The sequence below is a fragment of the Panthera uncia genome, chromosome B4, assembly GCF_023721935.1.
Source record: "Panthera uncia isolate 11264 chromosome B4, Puncia_PCG_1.0, whole genome shotgun sequence".
Classification (NCBI taxonomy): Eukaryota; Metazoa; Chordata; class Mammalia; order Carnivora; family Felidae; genus Panthera; species Panthera uncia.
In genome coordinates this window covers 5864383-5886924 of record NC_064809.1, presented here as the reverse complement: position 1 = coordinate 5886924, position 22542 = coordinate 5864383, and the positions used below count along the sequence as shown (strand labels likewise).

Here is a 22542-nt window from a genome sequence, read left to right as displayed (position 1 = left end):
ATGTCATTTCCTCTTCCAGGAAACAAAGGTGTGGAGAACTTCTGAGCAGCAGCCGTGTTTATAAAACAACGAGACAATGTCTGGTCATAAAGCAGAAATACCTAGTGGCCTGGGGAAGGAGAAGGCTGGCTCTACAAGACGCCGGGATCAAAAAGACGTGGAGGTATCCCTAACACCTAACATGTAACAAGAACAGATTTAGATGTTTTGCTCTCAGGGGAGAGTCAAGACAAATAAACAAACACCAACGCAAAACAAAAACAAAATGCTCTTTTTAGATATACGGTGAATATGGTTTTAGAAGAATCGGTCTTTAGATTAATGGGTTTTCAGTGGTAAGACTGCATGGTTGTAGCACAGTAGAGTGGCACGGGTCCCCAGAGACCAGCTGTCCAAAGACAAGACAAGCAGAAAACAGAGGGAATGGCTGTAGCATGCAGGCACTAATCAACAGTGCCTGATCGAGCTGCTCCACACTGGCCTGGGTTTGAATCCTGATTCTGGGACTTTATTAACTGTAAGGTTTGGAGCAAGCTGCATTACCCTTGTAAGCCTCATTAGTCTCATCTCTAAAACAGATGATGATGATGATGATGATGATGATGATATAATTTCTACCCCATAACGTTTACAAAGGGTAAATGAACAGTGCACCAAAAGTGCAATGCACACTTTACATTGCCTCGTATATGGGCACTCAGTACATGATCATCATTATTTGGAACTTTTTAAAAGCCATTGACCACAGACTAAATTAAAAACACACACGAACTTTCCTTGAGCTTCTATACGTGCGTAAGCTCCTTCTCAAATGGTCAGTGAAAATCCCAGCCGTCAGGAATGAGTGGGTTTCCTGCTGGCACTGCAGACGCTCACAGCTGGCCATCTCTTCTTCTCCAAGTGACAGGCTCTGTTTAGGGATGGCTGGAGAAGAACCAGGAGGAAGGCATTTCGAACTAGAAGTTTCTCTTCTGCAGAGAGAAGCTGGGCTTCTCACCGGGGTGAATTCTTCCAGCCTTGTTCCCAGCCATACTTACCTTTCGCCACCAGATTTCAATAGCAAATGTACAGTCAGTGCCTACTATGCGCCAGGCTCTCATGACGCCATGGTGAGCGGCACTCTGAGAGTCCATCTACCCTCGCACCTCCTTCCTGGCTAGGATCTTCCAAGAGGCAGCCTCTCTGTTGGGTGATTCTGGCCTGAGTATCAGTTCAATATGGCTAGAGATTAACAAGTGTGGGAGAGGGGCTAGTTTTCACGGATTGCATCTTTATCCTCAAAAGGAGTGTGTGTTTGTTTTGCTGAGTTCATAGAGATTAGGGGAAAGAGTGGCCCTATCTAGCTTCCCTGCCACAAAGCAGCAATGTGAATTTCTCAAGTCAACACACCCACTTGCGCCTACATTTTTCATCTTTAAATTAAAAGTTGGGAACTAGCTGCCATCAGAGATCCTTTGCAACTGACACTATATATACATCCACGATCAGAAGCCTGTTAATCCAAGATTTTGCTCGTTTTTACCTTTTAAAACTCTCTCTCTCAAAAAAAATATATATATATATTTCTCAGACTAATGTGGTGTTAGAACATTATAGCAACAAAAGCCTGAAGCAAGTACACTTTAAACATTTAGTGTCATGATCGTGAGAGAATCGCTCTGTAACAGTTTTGGTAACCAGACATATAGTTTTCTAACCTGATTGAAAAATTAACCCCAGTCATCCTCATCAGGATCACCATCAGCATCACCAACAAGGTGCAAAGGCTTCAAATGACATGCACCTGTAAGGACATTATACTGTAGCTTGGAGGCTGTCAAAGTTTTAAAGCAATGCAACTTCGGAAACTATACATGAAGCCACAGGGTGCAAAAATAAAAACCAAAAATAAAATACGGTGGCAGCTAGGGCACACAACGTAGAAAAGAGCATCCTCCAAACAGAAAAGCACCCACAGTCCTGGGGAGGTAACTTTAAAAGAGAACTTCAGGAACCATGTCGATGAGCCCTTTTGTAGTGTAAAAAGAGAAACCTGTGAAGTTCTGTTCACCAAATGACCTTGATCCTTCCCTTCGGAAGGGTGGTTTTCGATTTTCAGTTGGGCGAGGCGTGGAGTCCGCTCGAGCTCAGCCGGCGGCAGGTGCCGGGCGCCCCTGGCCGCGACCTCCCGCATCGTCCCCGGGGCCCGGGCGGGCGGCGCGGGGGAGGAGCGCGGGCGAGGGGCGGGCGCGGTGGGAGGGGACGCGGAGCGGGGCGCGGGCTCCTGGGCGGGCGTCCGCTGGGCCGGCTCGGGCGCTCGGGCCGCGGGCTCACGAGCGCCCCCTGGCAGGCGCCGGGACGCCGCCAGTGCCCGCGCCGCCGCCGAGCAGCAACGCCTGGGACCCCGGGCGCCCCGTCTGCAGGTAGGTGAGCTGGGGTGGGGGCGTCGGCCCCGGGGAGGGCAGGGGGTCTGCGCGGGGGGCCGGGGCCGCGACCCGGCGGGGCGGGGTGCGGAGTCGGGGGTAGGCCGGCCCGGGTCCCGCTGCGAGACGAACGGGGAAGGGGGCGCGGGACGCCTGCCCGGCCGCCAGGGGACTAGAGCGCAGCAAACTTTGGGCCACTTGCCTCCGGTGGCATCTTACGCGCGGGTGGCGTAGGGCGCAGCTGACCTTGGCCGTGTGGAGGCCGCTGGGGCTGGGGGGCGCCTTCACTTCTCGTTTTCTCCCCTCTCACCTGGACTTACTGGGGTGGGAAGGAGGGAAGAAGGTGGAAAGTTTTTTATCCTTGGCAAATGCTATAAGGAGAGATGGTTGATGCAGATGGTGACCTGCCCACAGGTCTTGTTTCCTTAGGGTTTGCGAGAGCAGCAGGCAGGGCTGCCAAGACTCACTTCTAAACAAAACCAAATTTCTTTTCAAGGTCCTGGGGCAGGGTGAGGCGGCTCTGTGATAGATAAGGGGGAAAAAAAAGTGTGGTGCTCAATCCTGTAACCTCTAGTGAGATTCTCTGTATTTCGGCATTCAGAGCCACATGTTAAGAAAGTAGAGGTAAATATCTTTATTTTATTGAATTTTAAGAGCCCCAGTTATCTGTGTGAAATTGACTGTTCACGCTAAAGGCTTGGGCACTCCCTATAGGCATGAGTGAGGAGAGGCCCAAAGGTCTGGCCCCGCTGGAGATTCAGATTCTTTCCGCCTGGAGTCTGCCACTGAGCTGCCTTGTCCTTTGAGGTTGTGTAAGAAAAGGTTATTCAGCCATGAGGGTGAAGCCTGTAGGAAAGGTGCAGGTCTGGCCAGGGCCAGGTGCCCACCTGACCCCCTGCACTGGTTCTCTAGACCTTCCCCCTTGGACCCAGCCTTCTGTAGAAGCGGTGGCCAGCACAGCCCCCCTTCCCTGGCAGGGATGTTTGGTGAAGGCGCCCTGCTCCTAAGCTCCAGGGTCCCCCCTCTCCCACCCCACACCCCAACCTTGTGAATCACCAACTTCGTTTTTCCCCCTAACTTTATCTCTGGTAACTCTTGTAAAATGGCAGGCTTAGGGGCGGATGCTTAATCTCTTTAAAAAATGCTGTGTCTAGTGGGAAGGAGGGTGACAAAGGAGGGTGACGTTTACCAATTTGGTTGCAAATTACTTTTGAAGTTTATGCACAGCTGTTTAAAATCCCTCTGAGATCAGTGCCATTGTTTGAGGCAGGTGTCTGTCACAGATTGATGTTGTTAGTCCCTTTTCTGCTGATTGCATGTACGTATATTTAAAGCCTAAGGCACAGGAAGAAGACCTTCTAAAACCTCCAAAGCCTCAGCTGTGAAATTCCTCCCCGTTAGTGATTAAGACTAAATTAAGTCATCTTGTTGGTTGTTGTTGTTGTTGTTGTTTTTTCTTCTCGCTCTCATAAACTTTTATCTCTGGTTTCAAGAGTAACCTGTTCAGCCTCACCAGCCTTTGTTTCACTCCTGTGATTTTCTTGTAAATTCTTAAAATGTGAAGTTCCAGGGAGGACTTCTCATCGCCACCCTTCAATGTGTCATGCTCACTTCCGCCACCGTCTTGTGCCATGGTGGCTCAGAATGGCAAGAAGCGCTTGGGCAAGCTTCTTTGTGGGTCCTCCGGCTGGGTCCACCTCCCTAGGATGGAAACACCCTTGAGTCGGCTCTGAATATCCCTGGGTCAGCTACTAGAACTTTCATTTCTTCTGCTGTTGGCATTTCTCTTTAGATACACAAGGATATTGTACAATTATTTACACCTTCGTCCTCCTTAGCATCTCAAAGATCCCTTTCAACTCTAAGACTCCATTTCCCTTGTTCAGAGCAGGTTCTGGAGGCTCCCCTGAATTGCCCATTTGTCTTTGGTCATTTCTATGAAGGTCCCTCATTTGGTTGTAATATATTCTCTCTCTTCTGGGGGGAAGATGCAGGATTTCATGATAGGACATTTGCCTTCCTTTAAAATAGGAATTAGAATTAGTACTTCCTGTTTTTAATGCATGTCATATTTTAGATTTGCAGATTATGTTGTTTGCTCCCCAAAATATTGCGGATAGAATAATTGCATGTGACTGTTAATAAGGGTTAATAATATTTTCCTCTCAGGTGGTTTCCTTTTTAGAGTCTTCACCCTTTTCTCTTTTTTCTTTGAAGTAATTTTCCTAAATTGTTTAAAATTTTAAAAAAATTATTGTATGATGAAAAATCCCAGGGAACACACATGGATCATGTGATTTCATATTTACATAATTTTGTCCCAAATCATATGTGTAATTGAAAGCAGAGAGAATGGTCTCATGGTGTCATGCACAGCATTTGACTTCTTCATGTCTGTCCATTATCGTAAAACTTCCAGTATCTCATTTTCAAACAGCAGTGCATCTAATTTTGCCTGTTCATGCCTATTCTGGCTGTTAAGGAAGAGATCATGAGACACTCAGAAACACATCGAGGCAGAAAGTTGAATTAAAAGATATTTTCTTGCAATAAAGGAAACATCTTTCAATATCCTAACACATCAAGCATTTATACACAAATCCACATTTCCCTGTCATCTAAACATAACCCTTGGGGCAAAGGGAGAATCAGAGTTTCAGAAATTAGTTTCTGTTCCGCGATTAAATTAGCCCATTTTTAAAGTACTCTCTTTGGCCGAACATGCTTCTACAGGTTGATGTTAACTTTAAGCTAGTAATATTGATGATAATAATCAGAGCCAACAAAAGCAATAAAATAATGGTTTGATTGATGCAGTATTACTTATCATTTGCGTGCCAGGTATGAAGCCCAGAATTTTATATTTGACAAACATTCCTATTTCATGTAATCTTTGCAACGCTTTTATAAATTGCATATTATTATCATCATCACCACTTTCATTTTGCAGGTGAAGAACCTGAGTCTCAAGGAAGTTATATCGCTTGCCCAGGTCTTAACAGCTCGTACGTCTGACTCTGACACAGAGCTGGACAACCTACCAGTTAAGGTTTTAGGTTTTTGTTTTTTCCTTAATGTTTATTTATTTTGTGTGAGAGAGAGTGCAAGCAGGGGAGGGGCAGAGAGAGGGAGAGGGAGATACAGAGAATCCCAAGCAGGCTTTGCACTGTCAGCCCAGAGCCCAACACCGTGCTCGAACTCACCAAGTACGAGATCATGACCTGAGCCGAAATCAAGAGTCGGATGCTTAACCAACTGAGCGCCACAAGTGTTTTCAATCATGACAAAATGGTACACATACCACAAAACTCATCATCGTAACCATTTTGAAAGGTACCTTTCAGTGGTATTAGGTACCTTCACACTGGTGGGCAGCCATCACCACCAGCTATCAACAGAGCTCCTTCATCCTGCAAAACTGAAACTCTGTCCCCATTTAACACTCCCCGTTCACCCTCCCGCCAGCCCCTGGCAACCTCCGTTCTTCGTTTTGTCTTTCTGAATTTGACTACTCTGGGCACCCCATATACGTGAAACATACAGTATTTGTCTTTGTGAGACTTGCTTACCTCACCATAATGTCCTGTAGATGCATATGTGTTGTAGCATTTGTCCGAATTTCCTTCCTTTTAAAGGCTGAATAATATTCCATTGTGTGTGTATATCCTGTTCTGTTTATCTACTCATCTATTCATGGACGCCTGGGTTGCTTCCACGTTTTGGTTTATATATAACACTTTGAACATGGGTGTATAAATATCTCTTTAGGTCTCTGCTTTAAATTCTTTTGACTGGATTCAATGGCAGTTCGGTATATCATATTTTGAGGATACATCATCCTGTTTGCCGCGGTGGCTGCATCATTTCACATTCCCACTAGTGCGTAAAGGTTTCCGTTTCTCCACATCCTCGGCGACACTTGATATTTTCTGGATTTTGTTTGTTTTGATAGTGGTCATCCTCATGTGTTGTGAGGTGGTAAGCAATGAGCTTTTCACTAAATTGTTTGATGCTAGACTCAGGGGTCTATGAGTCTCCTGAGTTCATTGGTCTTTCCTCTCTCTCCTTGTTTATGTACGTTTTTCTAGTGCAGAATCACTAAAGCAACCACTATTTGAGCATCCCCTGAAGGACCAGGGAAACCAGGGCAGGGGGGCTCTTGAAAGATAAAAGGTCCTTCTAGGAAGGGTTGCCCCAACCTACGTGAAGGACCTCGTGATGTAGAAATAAATGGTTGTTCGGGGCACCTGGGTGGCTCAGTCAGTTGAGCGTCCAACTTTGGCTCAGATCATGATCTCACAGTCCATGAGTTCGAGCCCCGTGTCAGGCTCTGTGCTGACAGCTCAGAGCCTGGAGCCTGCTTCGGATTCTGTGTCTCCCCTCTCCCTCTCTCTTTCAGTCTCTGCCCCTCCCCCCCTCACTCCCTGTCTCTCTGTCTCTCTCTCAAAAATAAGTAAACATTAAAAATTAAAAAAAAAAAGAAATGGTTATCAAGAATAAAGGAAGCATGGTGTTAGTGCTAATAACCTTAAATGTATAGGACAGACCTTTTGCAGATTAAAGGCTAGATTATCTCTTGTAGGCAACCAAAACAAGGCTAATTCTTGGGACATCGCAGAGAGCCAAAAGGTTGATGGCTGTACTTTAGTTCATCAAGCTTTTGTTATGAGCCCCAGAGCCACACACTGTACTGTCTAACTCGTAGGGGAGAGGCAGACGAGTAAAGAGGAAATTACAAGGCACTGTGATAATTTCATCATGCATGTATATTGTTATGTGTCAGTTTATACTATGATGGTGTGCAACTGTATTATATATTTGTTTATTTCCTGCCTGTTTCCTCCTCTGGAGGGTAAACCCTGTGAGGGCTAGTGTTTCATCCATAGCTGTATCCCTGACTGCTACAGCAGGGCCTGGCACATAGTAGGCCTGCAACACATAAGCGTATGGTGACTAGGCAAGTGCCGTCCTGGGGATGTACATGGTGCTATGGGAGCACTTAGATTTGGAGTGTCTGAGAAGATATCTCAGCGGAAGTGATGGCAGGTGGCAGTGAGCCCGGTGAGGGTGTTCTAGAAGTGGGGATGGCGTTTGTAGAATGGCCTGGCAGCTTGTGATCGTGACATCCCAGCAAAGGAAAGGAAGAGTCTGGCTGGAGTGCAGCAGGTGAGTACAGGAGAGCGGGGTGAGCCCAGTGGCTTCCCCTCAAAGTGTGTTTGTGGCATCCACTGCCACTCTTCAGTTAAAAGTACAAAGAGCAGGGGCACCTGGGTGGCTAAGTCGGTTGAGCGTCCGATTTGGGCTCAGGTCAAGATCTCACGGTTCGTGGGTTTGAGCCCTGAATCGGGCTCTGTGCTGACAGGAGCCTGGAGCCTGCTTTGAATCCTCTGTCCTTCTCTCTCTCTCTCTCTGCCCCTCCACTGCTCGCATGCTCTCTGTCAAAAATAAGTAAGCATTTTTTTCTAAAAAAAGGACAAAAGGCTGACCCTTCATTGCCCTTGCCTCTCTTATCCTCCTGCTCATCCCCTGCCCTCTGAGCTGTTCACCCTGAGTGAGCACTAAAATAACCCGTAAGTAGAGTGCTGCCAAGACACGGCTGTTTCCAGAGCAGACCACGTGCTGAGTTCATGGTCAGATAAGATGACTCTTCATAGCCCAGGTGGCCAAGAAGCCAAGTCTTTCATGAACATAAGACGAAATGCCCTTCTTGCAATTTTGGGAGAAATGCATTTCAGTTGTATGTGTTGCATGTTTAGAGCAGTGGTCTTAAACCGTCTCTATTCCGTGGCTCATTCATGGACTGATCGCAGTGGTGCAAAAACAGGCCTCTCGCACCATGTTTTTTTTAACCTGCAAGACACAATCCATTGGTGGATTATGAAATTAATGTATTGCTTTGTGACAAGCTTCTCTCTCAAAATGAAATAGAACAGAAAACGCTAACACCCATTTCATGTAGCAAAAGTAATGATTTCATGAAGTTTTCTATCATGGAATTTAGGACATAGTCTCTTTCTCACCTGTTTGAAAATTATAGACTCACAGCATTTAGTTTTCTGTACCCTTCCTGGTAAGTCATGGGATCACACAAGCTCAAGGCTGGAGGGAAGAAGGAGAAATGGAAAGGAAAGTGACATTTGTTAAGCGTGCGGTGTGCCAAGTGCTGGGATACATGGGATCACTTACTCTAAAGCCCTGTGTGTCAGATGGGTCTTTCATGGTTTACGGAGGAAACGCTGAATCGTGAAGATGTGAAGAAACTTGATCAGGGATCGCAGAACAAATTGTTAACCGTGAACCCTGATCTCTTGGCTCCTAATTTAATATTCTTTTTTATGCCTCTGTGGGTTGTCTTCCCCAAGTGTGTTCATCAGTTGGCTGCTTGGGGAAGGTATTTTCTTGAGGAAAGTGGTGTAACCGTATTCACATTTGTTAGGAAGAATGGAAACTTTGAGAGGTATCACATCAGCTTCTTAAAGGACTAGATCAGTGAGGTGGAAACAGTGTTGATTATATAGACTGGGAATCATTCAACCTGAAGTTGACAAAGATGAAAACAGCTACCTCCCCCAAAGCTGTCCCCCGGACGAGCATGGGTAGTGCCATGTGAGATGACATATTTTCCGTCCTAAAGCTGGGGACCCTGGGGCCACTGTCTACTTCTCCCAGTTTGTGTACAGAGGTTGATAAGTTATACTGAGCAAAACTGTGCAACTATGCAAATTCATGACGCTCTAATTCTGCGATTTCTAACAGCAGCCAGGCTCTCAGGCTTTCCCTGGCCAAGCCTCCTTGCTTTCCACAGCAGCCACTTGTGACCATCACCTGCCAGCCCAGCCCCCTACCCTCAGCCTGTTGCCTCGCTTCCCCCTTCACTGAGCAAAATGGAAGTTTTCCTGATGAGAACAGACTGAATTTGTGATCACAAAGCTACAGCCTAACTTCAGCTGGATCTACCCTCCCATCCTTCCTTCCTTTTCACAATGAAAAGAAAAAGAAAAAAAGATGCCTCATTCTCTTGGCTAATAATCTTCCTCCTCCTTTGGTGCTCCGGGACCCATGCCTTCCCCATTCTCGGGCATGTTGTTCTCTTGATTCTGTCCTCTCTCATCTGTGTATTCCTTCCCTCCCTCCTCACTGGCCCCATTCTCACTGCATCAAACACGCCTAAATCCCTTCCTTGTTCTAGCTACTTTTTTCTCTTTCCTCCTCCTCCTCCGTGCCACACTCCTTAAATTGTCCTTTCCGCCTGCTACTGTTTTCTCGCTCCACATGTCTTGCCACAGACATCTGGCTTTGCCTCTACTGCGTCTTGGGAAACTCACACTCCCTGTTGCCAACTCTGACTAAATCCCACTCCTCTCTGAGTTGATTTCTCCTCAGCGGACCCGTGCACTGAGCACTCCTGCAATCTTGGAGCAATGTTTCCCTTCCATCCCCTCTCTCATTCTTCCTCTTTCTTCTCCTCTCCTTTGCAATCTTCTCTCCTTTCTGTCCCCTGGGAGGCTGATGATCCTCACTTCTCTATTCCCGTGGCCACGCCATCCCTCATTCATCTTCCGAGCCGTGTCCTCGCTCGCCGCTACCCAAAACTCACCAATGCAAAGTTCTACCAATCTTTTGCCGCTACTTGATGGATGCATTCGGTACCGAACGCCCCAAACTGAACACATCACCTTCCCCTTTCTCTTGCTGCAAATATTTCCCTACCGCTCTTTTCTGTACCTGGCACTGGCTTCACCTCTTCTCACACAAGCAGAGGTCCTCTAGATGGTTTTCCTTTACTCCTTACCCCAAACCACATTCTGTGAGTTCCGTCCTCTGCACCTCTTCATTCCATCCACCCTTTCCCACCTTCCTTTCCTGCTCTGTGTAGAGGCCACCACTGTTTCTCCTCTGTGTTACTGCCAGAACCTCCTACCTGGTCTGTGACTACAGAAAGTTCTCCATGTTGCAGCTGGAGGCACCCTTCTAGAACCCAGATCTCAGAGTGTCACTCCTAGTATTAAATTCTCCAGTGGTGACCCAGTACACTTGGAATGAAACCCAGACTTTATCACATGAATCAGAGTGTTCTGGTTGATCTACACTCCCCTGTCCTCTCAAGACTCATTTCTCCAGCAACACGTACATCCCATTCCTATAAGTCCAAGCCTCTTTTGTGTTCCTTAGCGGTCCCATGCATCCTGTTGCCCTCATAGAACTTTTTTTTTTTAATGTCTATTTGTTTTTGAGAGAGAGAGAGAGAGAGAGAGAGAGAAACAGTGCATGGGCAAGGGAGGAGGGGGGGGAGCACAAAATCTGAAGCAGGCTCCAGGCTCTGAGCTGTCAGCATAGAGCCCGACATGGGGCTTGAACTCATGAGCCATGAGACCATGACCTGAGCTGAAGTCGGACACTCAACTGACTAAGCCACCCAGGCACCCCCTGCCTTCATGGAACTTTATGCTCAGCCTCAAACCCCTCCTTCCTTTGGTGAATTCCTGTACATCTTCAGAGCCTCACTTAGATAAGCTAGAAAGCTTTTCCTCATCCTACAAATTTGGATTTCATTTCCTTCTACATGTTCTTAGAGGGCATATGAGATCATCCATATAAAGTGCTTAGTACCTTGTATAGCATTTAGTAACCAATCAGTAAATGTTAGCAACCACAGCACCTAAAATGTATTGCTATTGTTTGTTTCCTTTTAGATTCCCCCAATAGATTACAAGCTCTCAGAAGGCAGACAGCACATTCCTACTTATTCTTTGTGGAACTGCCAGCATCCGTCACCATATCTGACATATACGGGAGGTTCTCAATAAGTATTAGTGGAGTAAATAAATGAGCCATACGTTTTAGAACATGTTGTGTGTAAGAGACTATGTGCTAAGTGACAGGAGAAAGGAATCCCAAACTAGGGGTTTAAATATTTGCACAAGTAGAATCATTATCATCTTGGCCCCAGTCCTCTGAGTCTGAATACATTCTAGAAACTAAGAGCCGGAGGTAATGGGAAACATTCAAAGATGCTAAAGGCAATTTGCTACAAGGTAAAAACTCCCATCTCCCCTACGTATGGTGTGATTTTCTCCCTCTGTCACCCTCAGTCTTTCACTTTGATGACCATTATAATGCCAACAATAAAAGGAAGAAAGATTAAACCGAGAATGATCAGGGAATACAAAGTCATCTTAAAATATTCTGAGGGGCGCGTAGGGGGCTCAGTTGGTTGGGCGTCTGACTTCAGCTCAGGTCGTGATCTCGCGGTCTGTGAGTTCGAGCCCTACATCGGGCTCTGTGCTGATGGCTCAGAGTCTGGAGCCTGCTTTGGATCCTGTGTCTCCTTCTCTCTCTCTGCCCCTCCCCCGCTCACGCTCGCTCGCTCTCTCTCTCTCTCTCTCTCAAAAATAAACATTAAAAAAACATTTACAATATTCTGAAATACCCTACAAGCAAAAGGATGAGGCAGTAGGTAAACATTAAATGTAGATATACCAAGAACTCAAAAACTATTTTAATGAAAAGAAAATATAAAAGATTAAAAGAGGTAAAAGGACTTTAATGAAATGATAAAAGGTGTTACAGAATCTTCAGAAAAAAAAAACATAATCATCTTGGAAATTCATTAAGGCAGGTAACAGGAAAGGTAAAAAGTAAAGGACTAAATTCAAGAACAAGGATGATAAAAGCATGTCAAAGATAAAATCATTGAAAGCATTCAAAGAAAAATGTTTTATTTTTTAAACTTTTAAAAATAAATTTTATCTTCTCTTTGGTCAGTTTTTTTCATGTTTATTTTTGAGAGAGAGAGACATGGATTGTGAGCAGGGCAGGGGCAGAGAGAGAGGAAGGCACAGAATGTGAAAGCAGGCTCCAGGGTCTGAGCTGTCAGCACAGAGCCCCCAGTGCGAGGCTCAAACTCATGAACTGCGAGATCATGACCCAATGTGGAGCTCAAACTCATGAACCACGAGATCATGACCTGGGCCAAAGTCAAATGCCTAACCAACTGAGCCACCCAGGTGCCCCTCTTGTTTTTTTAAAGTTTATTTATTTACTTTGAAAGCGAGAGAGAGAACATGAGCATGGGGAGGGGCAGAGAGAGAGGGACAGAGAGAGAATCCCAAGCAGGGTCCGTGGTGCCAGAGCAGAGCCCAATGCAGGACTCGATCTCATGAACTGTGAGATCCTGACCTGAGCCGAAATTAAGGGTCAGATGTTTAACTAACTGAGCCACCCAGGTGCCCCTCAAAGAAAAATGTTTGAAAAGTAAAGAATAATAAAGTACTTCAGGGGGCTCACTTAAAGGTAGACTAAGCCAAAAACATGAAACCAAAGGGGGAAAAATACCATAATCTTTTAAAGAAGATAAAAAATAAATCCCAGCAATAGAACAACGAAACAGGCACATGCATAAGTTCCTAACCATAAGTAAGCCACAGCTAAGACAACATTAAAAGTGGAGTGTAGGATTCTGGCTTGTAACCAAAAAAAAAAAACCCACCTAACCTTTATGAGATTTCAGAGGCAGATTTCCAAGCATACTTTGCTGCACGGGTAGCCTTGTGTTTCAGGGAAAACAAGCACTGTGGGTTCCACTGTGGCCTTTCCCTCAAGTGGAGTGTCAGCATGTGGTCAGCTAAGGACCACCCAGTAGTTACACTCACCTTTGCCTGTAGAATCAGGGAGACGCTTCTCACTGTGCAAGACTTAGCCTCCTCTGCATTCCAGCCGCAGTGACTTCACCATCCCAAGTATCAAGTGTTCCTTTGGGAAATAAAATAAGGAAGCCCCCTAAACTCTAAGTGCGTTCCTGCCTCTGTTCGTGAAAAGCTCTTCTCAGCCAGAGTCCCTTCGGGCAATTACAAAATCGGTGTCCTTTCGCGATCTACCTTTGCTGTGTAGCTTATAACGTGTTTATCCTCTCTCTCATACTTTCTTGAGTCTCTGGGGCCTTGCAGTTTCTATCCAGCTCGTAACCAGAGCTCAGTAGTGATACTTTAATTCAGCTCGTATCTCCTGAGAAGGCTCACCTAAGGGCACGGGTCACGTCTTCCGCGTCCTTCTTTTTCTTTAGCTCGTGGCACCGAGCTCAGGCTGCATCTGGTCCTGAAGGGGATCGGGAAGCCTCAGGGAGTCGGGGAATCTATTTTACTTTCCTCCAAATACCAGTGTGAAGGACTCTATGAATATGACATTTCTCAGGGCCTGATCGTTAGTATTTAAGAGCCCTAAGCTCTGCAATTTTTGTCCGTATTTGCAAGGTTGGCTTTAGGGATCTAAGTGAAAAGTGGTTCCTAGAGCCCCAAGTAGATGGTTGCAATTTGCTGTGCTGACTTCTGGTAGCCAGTCCCTACCTTGACATCTGCCTCCATAGTTCTCTGGTGCCTTCTCTGCCCAACACTCCCAGGCTCCTTGCTAAGTGGGGGCATATGGTAGTTGGTACACAGGGTATTACGAATCCGAATTAGAGAGTCACTTTCAGTGGAAGAGATTGCAGAGATGCTCTGGGGTCTTGTGGCCTCACGTCCTGGCCCTGCTTTTGTCCTGCTTTTCCGTGGCCACACCAGTCTTTCATGGCCATCTAGCTATGAAGGCGAATGGGAGGGTCATAGACGTGGGGGCGAGGAGAGAAGGAGCTGTTCCCCATTCCAGTTTTCCATATTGACCAAAAGGCGCACGAGTTGGATGAGGGGTCTCTAGGATTCCTGGTGATCCTAATATTTTGTAGCTGTTTTCTGGGAGTTCCTTTGATGTCCACATATTCACTGGGGTGGTACGGTATTAGATAAGTGTCAAGGTTCCCAGGCTCTGGCTAGCCCATGTGCACGCATTGGTGAACAGTCTGGGTGATGAGCCAACGTCACCAAGAGAAGAATGCGTGACCCTCCAAGAGGGTACTGGTCCTCCAAGAGGAGGCAAACCTACCTTGCCCAGTGGTTTTTGTTCCTGGAAGATAAGTGAATGAGGAGCAGCAGCCAGAGAGGATCTTCCCTCCTCTAAGAAGGGAATTTTTAAAAAATTTCCTCTGCGTTAGTTACTCAGAAAGAATAAATTAGCATGGATTTTTATACATAGGCTCTTTGGAAGGGGTGATATTCATAGCAGCCATAAATAAACTCTTTCATAAGAGGGACTTGAATCTCCCTGCCCCTCACATATAACCGAGTTTTATAAAAATCCTTTTCATGTTGATGAAATAATTCAGTGACAAATAGCCTGCATAATTCCAAGTTCTGGAGCAGAGGCAGCTGAAGTATTTGCCAAAGGCACAGCACAAGGTACTTGAACCTTCCTTCCTCTGTTCCAATGAAAAGAAGGATTTGACTAGTGGGATTCTTTCCTAGTTCCAGGGCACTGAGATTTGTTAATATTTACAGTACACTTGAGATCTGAGAGGGAAAGTGCTTTAGGAGAGTAAGCCACATGCACAGGAGGAAAAGGCTTTTTGTCACCTATTAAAATAAATGTGACATATTTGACACACACAAAAAAATAGTTGCCAACGTTGCTAAGCGTAAATTAGCACATGAATTTTGAAATTAATTAAGTAAAACTCATCCATTAGTCGTTTCTCCTGGGTGGAGCTGGTGGAGAGAAATGTCAACACATGACATCATATTTGAATTTTGTTTCTTCAATGGAAATGAAAGGAAGGAGTCCCTCCCGTCCAGAGAGCAGACTATTAAGTATTCAGAACAGAGAGCATATATGTTCATTTAAATATATAAAATTGATTTTCTCCTGGAGAAAAATTATAGATATTTTCTCATGGAAAAATAATCTAGTCTCTTGGGTCTAAATATCTAGACCTAGAGAGAGATCACACTATTTATTTAAGTACTGTCCTATCTCAAGACACTTTGCAATACAGCTATGAAAGCAAACTGTAAAGAATCCTCAAACATCCTGCAGGTCTAACAAGTGAAACATATATTTGTTTGGATATTTGTCTAGAAACCAGCAACAGGAAAGGTTAGACGGAACTCTGGGGAATTTTAATCCGCACGCCGCATTTTCTTAGCCTTTTGCAAGATGGAGTCAGAGGATTACATTTTCTAAGAGCTGCCTTTGAAAAAGCTTGAGCACTAATCAGTTAAGTGTGACATAGGCTTGAAATGAGATTTGGGAATAAATAATCGAGGGTGAAGTACAACCTAACACATATTGACAGTGGGCTGGTGCTATTATCCTGAAATTGTCAAGGCTGCAGTTTATTATTTATTTGACCCAGAGTGTTGCTTTGGATGTCAATCACTGCGTAATGAACGTCCCCCAAAACTCAGTGGCTTCAAACGGCATCGTTTTATTTGCTCATGATTCCCCGGATGCGGGATTTGGGCTGGCTCTGCTCCTCTGGGCCTCACCTGAAGTCTCTCATGGGACTGCGGACAGATAGGAGATGAGATCTCCTTGAACTTGTTTTCGTGGTGATTAGAGCCTAAGAGTGAGTGTTCCGAGCACCCAGAGGCCAAAGCCGAGGTCTCTCAGGGGCCACACTGAGCATCAGCACTGCTGCGCTTGCCTGCTCAGCACGTCAGGGCCAGCCAAGGTCACAGGCAGGGGCGTTAGGCTGCACCCCTGCGGGGCAAGGCTGAGCAGCATTGCAGAAGAGCTGCGCAGGGCACAGTGTGGTCACGGCCCTCTTTGGAGACACGGTCTAGCACAAGTCATTAGGCCATCTGGTAAACCATGTCACAGAGGGGACCTCACGTTCGTGTTCATGTTCAAGTTCCCACGCATGCTGGGCTCTGCTGACAGAGGTGCTAACGCGCAATCTGAAGGCAGCTCTCCACTTCACAAGTCCACGGTGACTCTGCATCACCCGCGGAACATGAGTCAGAGCCTTGGCATGGCTTGCCGGGCCCTTCCCACCCTGTCCCCCCCCACTCCTGCAGCGTCCCTGCTCAAGGGCCTGAGTGCCTTAGGTCTTCAGCTGGTCCACGTGGGACCGTGTGCTGGCACGCACTCCCCCCCCACCCAAATCCCCCAGCACACACGGACACATCCCCCGTGTGCCTGGGGTCCTGCAGCGATGGCACTGTCCCCTCCCATCCCCGCTGCCAGTGCCCACGGAGCGGGCATCTGTCTCTCTCTCTGCCGTCCAGCCCTCGCCTTTAGCAGACAGCCCCCACCGCCATCGAGTGCTGTGTACCATTTACTGATGTCAGTGTCCCAGGGCGATGGCCGGGGAGTCCAGACAACCCCAGGCAGGAGGAAGGGGGGGTGTGATGAGGGGGAAGGTGAGCTGTGTGACGGAGCCCGCGTGGCGGGTGCAGCACGAAGTGCAGGGAGAGAAGGCACTGGATAAACCCGAGACGAGACACAAGCACAGCAGGTAGAACAGAAAATTCAGTGAGATGTGGCAAGGGCAAGGCACGTCATGGTGAAGGCAGCACCACACAGCCTTCCGTCACACCAGCCCCGTGGCCCCCACAGAGGTGTTCGAGGAACCTCCCTCCAGGGCGTCCCAGACCCGAAAGGACCCGCCGGGACACCCGATTCAAGCACTGTGTGTGGCTCTCAGCCAGTGACCACCCGTCCTGAGAGGGCAGAGGAGAAGCTGTGCAGACAGAAGGGAAAGCGTGTGGGACAGTCATTCCCAAAGCCGAGACGTCTATTGTGTCACTGGGGGGAATACCTCGTCCCTCAGTTGACCGGATCATGTGAATGTGACACTGACGGTGATGTGCTGGGCTCTGGTGTCGAGGCACAGGCGACACGGTGTGACTGGGGACAGGTGAGCTGGCAGCTAAGCCCTGACCAAGAAGCCCCACCTTGAAAGAGCCCAGAGTCATTTTCTGGCTGAACTGTATAGGAAGTAATCATCGTGCGAAAGTCTTTTTCCGGATACCAGATTCTGCGCTGGTCAACTTCTGTCCATTAGCTCATCTGAGGTAGGTTCTCTTATTGGCCTCACTTTGCAGGCGAGGAGACAGGTGAAGCAGCTTGTTCGAAGTCACAGAGCTGCTGGATGTAGGAGCTGGAACTTGAACACAGACAGTTTGATGCTCTAGTCTCTACTTTGTGCCACCATGCTTGGCGAAACCTGAATTCCGCGATATACTGTAGTCACGGACTCGTTTTTTAAAAAATGCTCCTTGACATCGGTATGAATTCTGAGATGTGAGTTTTGAGAGTTCCTCCCCTCTTTATATCTCAATTACTGTTTGGGGCACATTGAAAAATGGCAAATTCTATCATAGATGGACACACACGTGTACCTGTATCCTGGCCGCTATGACTTGTAAAAGATCCGTGAGAAGAAAGTTTGTTTAATTAAAAATGAGTGAGGAATGCAGCCAGATGAACCTTTCTGTAATAATAACGTTGAAGTCTGAGCTTTAGCTTTACGGGATTGTTCTAGAAATTAGGTGAAGGGTATATTGTTATACTGTGAGGTATACTCAAGTTGCTTTTTTAGCATATGCCTGGTGTAACTTTGTAATTTGCTTTTTGGTCAGGAACCACTAAGAAGGTTCACGTTAAGTTTCTGATCTTTTTATGTCTATTATTTGTTAATTGTTATTACTTGACAAGTTCCTGAAGCACAAGATTCCAAAAAGTTCAGAGGCCTTACTTTTGCTGATGCTTTCCAAAGATTAATTTTTTTCAATCCCAAGAAATGTGTACTTTATTATTTTCTTGTTGTTGGTCTGCAGAATAAAATCAGGAATACAATAGATGCTTCATTGTTTAGCCAAACGACAATTTTCAGAGGCTGAGCAATTCACTCAGTATAAATAAGTTATATCCCTGAGAATATCTAAGTAGTTAAGTCACAATAACCGCCAAGGCACAGGACATCGTGATCCATTATCTCAGAGGCAGAAACCAAGTGTCTACTTATCCTTCCATCTTACCTGGACCCCTGATGTGTCAGTACATTTGGAGGGAAATTCAGCCACAGAGAAGGGAAAGGAGCCGTGAACAGGACAGAGGATTTTTTTTCCCCCTTGGCGTGGACTTCCCAGCAAATCAAAGGGTGACCTCTTTTGGAATGCGACTTCCTCCCTGATCTCACAATACCTTCCGTTGCACTGCCAGAAAGTTCTCACTTCACTTTACTCCAGTACCTGAAATTCTGTTAACTAGAAGTTTAGGGAACAGAGATCGTCTTAGAAATGCCCGCCCTGATGAAGTTTCCTTCCCACGCGAGAGGGGCTTAATCAGTAACTTAGACAAGATAGGAATCTTTTTGAGAAGGAAGGCTGGAATTTATTCAGTCCACAAATGTTAATTGATCAAGCACGTAATTGGTCATTGGTCAGGGATTGATCTAAGTGTTGGGGGTGCAGGGGAGAGAAGGGGGCCCAGATCCTGGCCCGCATGAAAACTACTCTCTTTTGGAGGATAAAGACAATAAAAAAAAAAGGTAAACAGTACCTAAATGAGATAATTTAGATTGTGAGGGAGCTATTAATCGCTGAAAAAAAGTGAAGAACTAAGCAGACAACTTTCTGGAACATGGCCTGCTCTTAGACTACTAAATGCTTTGTTTTTATGGAGAGTGAGGGAGAGGAAAAATAGCTGGTATTTTTTTTTGCTACAAAATTATGGCTAAAAAAAAAGGGAGTGCAGACAAGTCATGAGATGACAGAAGACCATATTCTGCCCTTCCCTGGTTCCAAGTAATGTATAATTCTCATTTTCTGCATTCCTCTCTGAAGCCTGGGGCCATGGCTACTTTTCCATCACTGTGTTCCTTTGTTGGTACATGCCTGGGACATAGTTGGTGGTCAACCAATATTTAGAATCAGATTATTATGGTTCCTGTTAGCAATGAGGAGCAGCAATACCTTAAAATATATATATATGTTTTAAGCTTATTTATTTATTTTGAGAGAGAGACAGCGCTCATGCAAGTGGGAGAGGAGCAGAGAGAGAGAGGGGGAGAGAGAATCCCAAGCCGGCTCCGCACTGTCAGCACAGACCCCAAAATAGGGCTTGAACCCCCAAACCGTGAGGTCATGACTTGAGCTGAGATCATGAGTCGGACGCTTAACCAACTGAGCCACCGGGCACCCCTAAAAAAAAAATCTTAATTTTGTTCTGCCTATTGCTACAACTTCTGCAGGTTAGCACGTGAGCAGAAGGAAATTAAAAGGTGACCTAATTAATTCCCACTCGTGTGTTGCCAGCCCCAAAGCTTTCACTTCCTATCTTCTTCATAACTTCCACATACACCACATCTGAAGGGGTGCGCCTTGCTGTGCTTGAGAGCACGCTCAGTACTCTAAATGCTTCCTTGGGAAGGGAAGGACCCTTCTTCATTTTTAAATAGGGTCTTTTACTCCCCCCCCCAACTTTCTTAAATCCTAACGATAAAACCGTCTCTTAGAATTTTCCCCAAATGTTAATAATACTGAGATGAACATAGTCAATATGGAATGTTAGCCTGTATAAATAAGAGTCATTCTCCCCAGACTCTTCATTTTATTTTTTTATTTATATATTTTTTAAATATATGAAATTTATTGTCAAATTGGTTTCCATACAACACCCAGTGCTCGTCCCAAAAGATGCCCTCTTCAATACCCATCACCCATCCCCCCCTCCCTCCCACTCCCCATCAGCCCTCAGATTGTTCTCATTTTTTAAGAGACTCTTCATTTTAAAGGCAAGGAGAGTGGGACTCAAAGGAGCCAAGCAAGACACTCCGAGTGTCGCAGCTGTTTGGGGGTCAGGTCAAGATCACGCTGTAGACCTCTTCACTCCCACTGTTTTTAACTCTGACTCCACACCAACCTTAATAAATACCGGGGATCTCCCGTGCCAGCCTCAAAAATTCAACTTCAACCTAAACATCTTGCTTCTCCTCCTGTATCAAGGTGACCCTATCTTCACAAGTGAAAGGGGCGTGATCCTATAAATGACAATATTCCAGCAAGCAGGGACTCTGCTGAGAACATTTGGCTCCCAGGCACTCTATGGGGTCAGTCCACCAGCTTCCCGGGCCACAGCAGTTTCCCAGACCTTCATGCTGTGCCCATGAAGCTTCCTTGCTGAGCCATGATCTTCATTTCTTTACCCCATATCTTTTATCTCAGTTTTCTGGTTGTATTTTATCTAAGTCATCTTTACTTTAGTTGAGCTAAACCTGTGGTTTTGCAAATTAAATCAGTTGTGGGTTTCTGCATAGATCTCCATGTGTTTATGAAGCCTTTAAAAAAAATAGCATTCTATGATTTCATCTTTATTGTTGTATGAGGGGAGATTTGTTTTCCTTAAGGTTTTTTTTTTAAAACAAATTCAAAACTGTTTAGAAGAACATACTTTAAGAAACCGAAACGCTTTTCAAAACTATAATTTTAGCCCCAGTTGAATTCCCTTAAAGTTTTGAAGTTTGATTGTAATGAAGAGATCATGTGGCTTTTGAGCCTGGACTTTATGCTTAAAAGGAGAGATGCTGTTTCATGTTTTTCAACATGGAAGAGATTTTGGAAGGCATCTTTCATAGCTGCTGTGGAGGAGAATAGGCAGCATGCAAAAATGAGAGGGTGGTAATAATTAGGAATCTACTGTAATAATTGAGAGAAAATATCTGAAGTTCTCACGCTAAAATACTGAAGAGCTGGGATCAAGTACAAAATAACCAGATAGGATTCACAGGACTTGCTGCATAGTTGGATACAAAGGTGAGGTAAAGAACTCAGCGTTCAGTCCAGTATTTGTAGCTTGGGAGACTCAATAGATGGCCATTGCCTTGATCAAGACGGAGGAGAGAGGAGAGGTGTAGGCACTGAGGAAAAGATAGAATTTGTAGTTATTTTGGTTGTGTGTGGAGAGCTGGTGGAACACCCCTTAGAGAGGTCCCAAACATAGCTAAAGCGTAGCATTGAAGGAGGTGCAAGTATAGTTTAAGAAAAACATACCTTGTGAGGTTATCACTGAGTAGAAGATCACTGAGGCCATCGGCATGGATGAGATTGGTCAGAAAACAAAGTCAAGTCCAAACCTGGATGTATTCCATAATATCCAGGCAAAGCCATCTGGGCCAACACAATAGACGAAGAGTGGCCAAAGGGATGGAAGGGACACAGGAGGGAAGAGGGGCAGTTGGCATGTGACATGTAATATCGAGGAGGCAGAGCAAGAGCAAGCCAGTGGATCTGGAGGTGGGCATCATCGCTGCCTTTGCAACAGCAAGATTAGCAGGTTGGTGGGCGGCAGAAGCCAGCGGGTGGGAAAGCCACTAGAAGGCGTGGAGATGATGGTTGGGGAAGCTCCTTGTGAAGGAAAAAGGCAGAACCACATGCAGGAGAAGCAGTGTCCAATGTTGTCAGGGGGAGGAGGTGTGAATGTTTGCAAATGGGAGTGGGAGAGAGGCCAGGGGGAGGAGGCGTGAATGTTTGCAAATGGGAGTGGGAGAGAGGCCGGGGCCACAAGAGTGACAAGCGGGGAAGGAACAGAATAGTTGCAGGGGCGCCTGGGCTGCTCAGTCGGTGAAGTGTCCAACCTCAGCTCAGGTCATGATCTCGTGGTTTGTGGGTTTGAGCCCAGCGTCGGGCTCTGTGCTGATTGCTCAGAGCCTGGAACCTGCTTCGGATTCTGTCTCCCTCTCTCTGCCCCTCCCCTGCTTTCACTCTGTCTCTCTCAAAAGTAAATAAACATTAAAAAAAAATTTTTTTAAAGAAAAGAGTGGAAATAGAGGGAAGGAAGCTCAGCAGATATGTGCCTCGTGGCTTCCGTTTTCTCATTGAAATGGACTAGTTCATCTGCCAGGGTGGATAGAAGGCATTCCTGCGTTTCTGGAGACTTCAGGGGAACAAGGAGGCAACAGTCTGTTCGGGAAAGGGGAAGGGAAGTGGCCCAGGAGTGAGAGAGAAAAAAAATACAGATTGTTGGCAAATTCAGTAATGAATCAAATACTTATATTATTTGTTGCCTTTTTTACAGTAAAGATACACATAGCACAAAATTTACCTTTGTAACTATTTTTAAGCCAATAGCGCAGTGGCATTAGATTTGCTGGTCACGCACTCACCGCTGCGATCGATTTCCAGAACTTTTTCATCATCCCAAACAGAAACTCTGGGACCCTGCTAAGCAGTAACTCCCCATTACTAGCCCCTCCCCCAACCCCTGGAAGCCACCGTCACACTCTCTGTCCCTGTGGATTTATTTGCCCGTTTTAGATATCTCGTATTTGTTG

At 45.9% G+C, this 22542-nt stretch overlaps 2 protein-coding genes across 4 annotated transcripts in view; one reads left to right on the top strand and one right to left on the bottom strand.

The window, feature by feature from the left end:
* The window catches only part of PFKFB3 (6-phosphofructo-2-kinase/fructose-2,6-biphosphatase 3), a 952670-nt gene that overhangs the window by 432566 nt on the left and 497562 nt on the right, over positions 1-22542 (bottom strand). The window lies entirely within an intron of this gene.
* PRKCQ (protein kinase C theta) overlaps positions 2318-22542 on the top strand; it is a 185928-nt gene continuing 165703 nt past the window's right edge. For both annotated transcript variants that reach the window (XM_049626790.1, XM_049626789.1), the window contains exon 1: positions 2318-2402. The gene's annotated coding sequence lies outside the window, so the exon portion shown is untranslated. The remainder of the gene's footprint in view (positions 2403-22542) is intronic.